At 39.4% G+C, this 6,000-nt stretch overlaps 1 pseudogene; it reads left to right on the top strand.

Annotated features, from left to right (window-relative positions):
* The first annotated feature begins 3,774 nt into the window (after window positions 1-3,774).
* LOC125365896 lies at window positions 3,775-4,589 on the top strand (annotated as a pseudogene).
* The last annotated feature ends 1,411 nt before the right edge of the window (window positions 4,590-6,000 follow it).

The raw sequence follows: 6,000 nt of genomic DNA on the forward strand, positions 1-6,000 counted from the left end.
ATACACGAGGCCCTAGGTTCGATTCCCCAGCACCACATATACAGAAAACGGCCAGAAGCGGCGCTGTGGCTCAAGTGGCAGAGTGCTAGCCTTGAGCGGGAAGAAGCCAGGGACAGTGCTCAGGCCCTGAGTCCAAGGCCCAGGACTGGCAAAAAAAAAAAAAAAAAAAAAAAAAAAAAAAAAAAAAAAAAAAAAAAAAAGTTGTTTAATAAAAGTATATATATATGTATATGTATACATATGTATATATACACACATATATGACTATAGTATAATATATAATTATATATATAACATTTCTGGCTGCATCAGTAAAATACTATAAAAATTGAAATCAAACGGTAATTTTTTGTTAGATAATATGAGCCAGGTGCTGGTGGCTCACTCCTGGACTCCTAGATACTCAGGAGGCTGAGATCTGAGGATCACGGTTCAAAGCCAGCCCAGGCAGAAAAGCCTGTGGGACTCTCCAATTAACAACCCAACTGGAAGTGTTGCTGTGGCTGTGACCCTGGGATCAAGCTCCATGACTGACCAAAATAGATACAAATTTATATATTTGGGAAGGGAAAAACTGGGAGAAAATGAGGGAGGGGGTGACCCTGTACTCTACCTATCACCTTTACAATAAATTTTTTTCATATATAAAAGATTTTTAAGCCTATAGTCTCACAGAAAATGAGCTATAGATATAAACAATATACATAGAAAAAGTACTAGAGTGAACATTTTTGTTGTTGTGGGGCTTGAACTCAGGGCCTGGGTGCTGTACCTGAGCTCTTTTTGCTCAAGGTTAGCACAGCACCACTTCCTAGAGCGAACATATTTTTACCTTTTAAATTTTATTACATCAATGAACCCTTTTTAATCTGGTTGGAATAAAATCTCAAGAAAGTAGAATACTCATGGTATTGTACAAGCATCAAGTAGCAAGAATTTTTTTTATTCTTTGAACCAGACATTACATTCTACAGTTTAGAGCTACAGAGCTAGTCATTATCTCAAAAGAAAAATAAAAAGGCTTTATATATGACACATTTTACATATATGTACATATATAAACAAATTATGTATAATATATAATTACATATATAAACATTTATGACAAATACATAACATGAAACATGAACATTGTATTATGTTGTATATGTATATATAGTATAAACAAAGCAAAAATACATATAATTTTATATATCTAATTATATATTTGCATATATTTTATATTTACATATTTATGTCATATTTACAGTATATATTTATAATACATATAAAATATATATACACTAAAGTGGCTGGAAACTGTAAAGAAATAATTCAACCACTACATCTCTGGCTGACAACGATACCTGCTGGCATTTTAAATGTTACTAAAATTTTATTTTTAGGTTTTCACCACTGCTTTTCTCAGTACTGCCCTACTCTACCACATCATCATTTGGTGACAGAAATGACCACCAGTATCTCTAAAGCTAGATATCCCTCTAGCAAATGTCCCAGGGAAAGCCCTGCGTGGCCAGGTCAATATGACAGAGACCCACTTATGGAGAGGAGTAGACTCACAGTAGTATGTAGCCTAACCTATATAAGCCACATGTGCTCCTGAAAACCCTCTGTGTGGTATCTGTTTTCAAAGGGAATAGAAATTATCCTGTCTAAAGAAATTCAAGTCTTCCATTCATCATTGCCAAAGCAGAAGATTGTACCAGGTGAACAAAACTCAGAAAGGAGCTTTGACACCAAAAGTCATTTCCCTACAATAATTTCACCGACTATGTGCATCATTCATGGGAAGAAAGCTAAAACATTTTAAAGTAAATTTGATAAACCTGTTATTTAAAATAACAATGTAATTGCAATCAGAGACCAAAACCCAAAGGTACAGAACGTTCTGAGTCATTGTCAATTTAGAGCTGATTGTTGTGTGTTTTTTCTTCCTGGTGGTACTAGACAGGCTCTCTACCATTTGAGTCATACCTCCAGTTAGCTTAGGGAATGTTATTCAGTGGCAGAGTGCTGAGCATTAGTGAGGCTTAAAATCGAATGCACGATACCCAAGCACCATCTTTAAAATTTTTCAGCTACATTCATTTTGTTTTGTGTTGTGTTTTTGTTAGTCGTGAGGCTTGAACTCGGAGTCTGGGCCCTGTTCTTGATCTTTTTTCACTCAAAGCTAGTGCTGTACTACTTTGAGCCACAGTTCTGTTTCCAGTTTTCTGGTAGTTAATTGGAGATAATAGTCTCATAGACATTTTTGCCCAGGCTGGCTTCAAACTGTGATCCTCAGATCTCAGCCTCCTGAGTAGCTAGGATTATAGGTGTGAGCCACTAGCACCCAGCTTGGTGTTTTTTGTTTGTTTGTTTTTTGTTAGATTGTTTTGTTTTGTGAGACTGGGACTCAGAGGTAGAGCACTAGCCTTGAACAAAAAGCTCAGAACAGTGCCCAGGCCTTGAGTTCAAGCCACAGGATGGGCACAATAAAAAAAGTAAGTAGTTCCAGGCACCCATGGCTTGCACCTATAATGCTAGCTACTCAGGAAGCTGAGATCTGAGGATTACAGTTCAAAGCCAGCCCAAGCAGGAAAATCTATGAGACTGTTATTAACCACAAGAAAACCAAAAGTGGTGCTATGGCTCAAGTGGTAAAGCACTAGCCTTGAACTGAAAAGTTCAGGAATAGCGTCCAGGCCCAGCGTTTGAGCCCCATGACAAAAAAAAAAAAAAAAAAAAAAAAAAAAAGTAAATAAATAAAATTTAAATACCTAATGAGATTTGTGTTTTTCAGAGGAAATAACCTGACACATTTACAGACCTAGGGTTTTGGTTTTTTGTTTTTTGCAATTTTTTTTTTTTGCCAGTCCTCTACCACTAAGCCACATTCCCAGCCCCATATGTAAGTTTTAACAAGCCAAGTCACATAAATTTGTGGTTGTTTGGTTTGCTTTTTGTTGTTTGGTTTCTTGCTACAACAGGAGTTTGGTCTCAGGGCCTTGTGCTTGCTTGCCTTGCTTGATTGGCTGATGCTCTACCCATTTGAGCTATGCCTGCCATTTGGCTATTTACTGGTTATTTTGAAGATGGAGTCACTTGGGCTTTTCTTCCCAGGTTAGCTCTGAACAAAGATCTTCAGGTATCAGCCTCCTGAGTAACTCAGCTTACATGTTTGAGCCACTGGCACCTGGCTATGTTGTTTGTTTTCTAATTTTACAACCATTTAATTCCCTGGGGCAGGGCAGGCAGGGGAGGGGGTTGGTGGTGGAAGGGTACACAGTTCCTAAAAGTCATGCAACAGGTTATTGTATAGAATAGATGAAGTTATCTAAGCAGTTTTCTATTGGATCTTCCTACTCCAAAATTATTTATTAAATTATACTGTCTTCAGATAGAGGACATACCATACCAGACATTAAGCTGATACGAACAGAAACTAGGGGCTGAGAATATGACCTGGTGGTAGAGTGCTTGCCTCATATACATGAAGCCCTGGGTTTGATTCCTCAGCACCACATATATAAAAAAGGCCAGAAGTGGTGCTCTGGCTCAAGTGGCAGAGTAGCCTTCAGCAAAAAGAACCCAAGGACAGTGCTCAGGCCCTGAATTCAAGCCCCAGGACTGGCAAAAAAAAAAAAAAAAAAAACAGAAACTACCCTTGGTTTTTTTTTTTTGGTGCTACTACTAAAACTTGAGTCAGACATCTTGCTAGTCAATTCGAGATAAGAATCTCTTGGGAACAGACAAAGGAAGGAACCTGAGCCGGGCCAGGGTAGGGGACACAGTTCTGCTGAGAGCTGAAGATGGCAGTGAACGTATATTCAACGTCAGTAACCAGTGATAACTTAAGTCGACATGATATGCTGGCCTGGATCAATGAGTCTCTACAGTTGAATCTGACAAAGATTGAACTGTGCTCAGGTGCTGCCTATTGTCAGTTTATGGACATGCTATTCCCTAGCTCTATTGCCTTGAAGAAAGTGAAATTCCAAGCTAGGCTAGCAGATGAATATATCTAGAACTTCAAAATACTACAAGCAGGTTTTAAGAGAATAGGTGTTGACAAAATAATTCCTGTGGATATATTAGTAAAAGGAAAGTTTCAGGACAACTTTGAATTTGTTCAGTGGTTCAAGAAAGTTTTTGTTGCGAACTATGATGGAAAAGACTATGATATGACCCTGTAGCTGCCAGACAAGGTCAAGAAACCGTAGTGGCTCCCACCCTTGTTGCTCCAGCTCTGAATAAACCCAAAAAAACCTCTAGCGGTGTAGCTCCACCGAGGCCCATTTCAACACAGAGAACTACTGCGACTCCTAAGGCTGGCCCAGGGGTAGTGGGAAAAGAATCCTGGCATGGACAATGGGGATGATGAAGCAGCTGAATTGATGCAGCAGGTCAAAGTATTGAAACTTACTGTGGAAGATTTGGAGAAAGATTTCTACTTCAGAAAGCTAAGGAACACTGAACTGATTTGCCAGGAGAATGAGTGGGAAAATGACCCTGTATTGCAGAGGACTGTAGACATTCTCTATGCCACAGATGAAGGCTTTCTGATACCTGATGAAGGAGGCCCACAGGAAGAGCAAGAAGAGTATTAACAGCCTCGACCAGCATATCAATATTGAATTCTTCACTCCAAAATCATGTGCTTAACTGTAAAATACTCCTTTATTATTCCTAGAGGATTCACTGGTTTCTTTTCATAAACAAAAAGTACCTCTTCTTAAAAGTGCACTTTGCAGAAGTTTTACTCCTTTTCCAATAAGTTTGAGTTAGGAGCTTATAGCAGAAGCAGTATTAGCATCTAGTTGGTTCACTTGGGAACAGAAAGGCTGACCATGGGGCTCAGCGTGTGGACACTGGTCACACTGATTGCTGAAAAAGGTGTTTGATGTAACAATGAGGTGGCAGCCTCAGTAGAGACATGTAAAGACAGAACTGAATTTTAACCTAATGTGAAATCCTGGCAAAGGATGTTTTAATAAATAAATGCCTTAAGAGTATTTTTTTTTAAATCTCTTGGATTTTTCTGCCATGGCTGGTGTTTCTTGATCCTCAGCTCTCAGCCTCTTCTTTGTGATATTTGATTGTAGTTAAAAGGCTGGGAAGTGGCTGGGGGATATGGCCTAGTGGCAAGAGAGCTTGCCTTGTATACATGAGGCCCTGGGTTCAATTCCCCAGCACCACATATACAGAAAACGGCCAGAAGTGGCGCTGTGGCTCAAGTGGCAGAGTGCTAGCCTTGAGCAAAAGGAAGCCAGGGACAGTGCTCAGGCCCCGAGTTCAAGGCCCAGGACTGGCCAAAAAAAAAAAAAAAGGCTGGGAAGCAATATAATGGCATTTTAACATCTAATAATGTATGGGAGAAGGCTTTCTAGGGAGTCTCCACCCCTACTTCATGTAATATGTATAGTAACTTGTTTCTTTTGCTTTCTATACCTAATAGGCTTTAATTCTGGGTTACTGAATGCTCACTAAATATTGTTCTTTGAGTATTTATCAGAAACTTAGCCTTTATTGTTTAGTAAATATAAAATGATTTCACATTTTAGGTGGGTATATGCTAAAACAACCTACCCATTCTTTACTTTCTCTCTTTTTTTTTTTTTTTGCCAGTCCTGGGCCTTGGACTCAGGGCCTGAGCACCTTCCCTGGCTTCTTCCTGCTCAAGGCTAGCACTCTGCCACCTGAGCCACAGCGCCCCTGCTGGCCGTTTTCCATATATGTGGTGCTGGGGAATCAAACCGAGAGCTTCATGTGTAGGAGGCAAGCGCTCTTGCCACTAGGCCATATTCCCAGCCCCCATTCTTTACTTTCATATAACTTCATAGCTATTTTTCCTTTCTGCTTCTAATGCTACTGATAACATGATAACATATTCTACACTGAATGTTTATTATGTGGCAAGGACCATTCTAGGCACTTTAAATGTATTTTTTTTTATTTTTGTATTTTTTTCTACCTTGAACCAGGGCCTACTCTCTACCCCTTAGCTTTCCCCCTCAAGGC

Source organism: Perognathus longimembris, chromosome 1, assembly GCF_023159225.1.
Source record: "Perognathus longimembris pacificus isolate PPM17 chromosome 1, ASM2315922v1, whole genome shotgun sequence".
Lineage (NCBI taxonomy): Eukaryota > Metazoa > Chordata > Mammalia > Rodentia > Heteromyidae > Perognathus > Perognathus longimembris.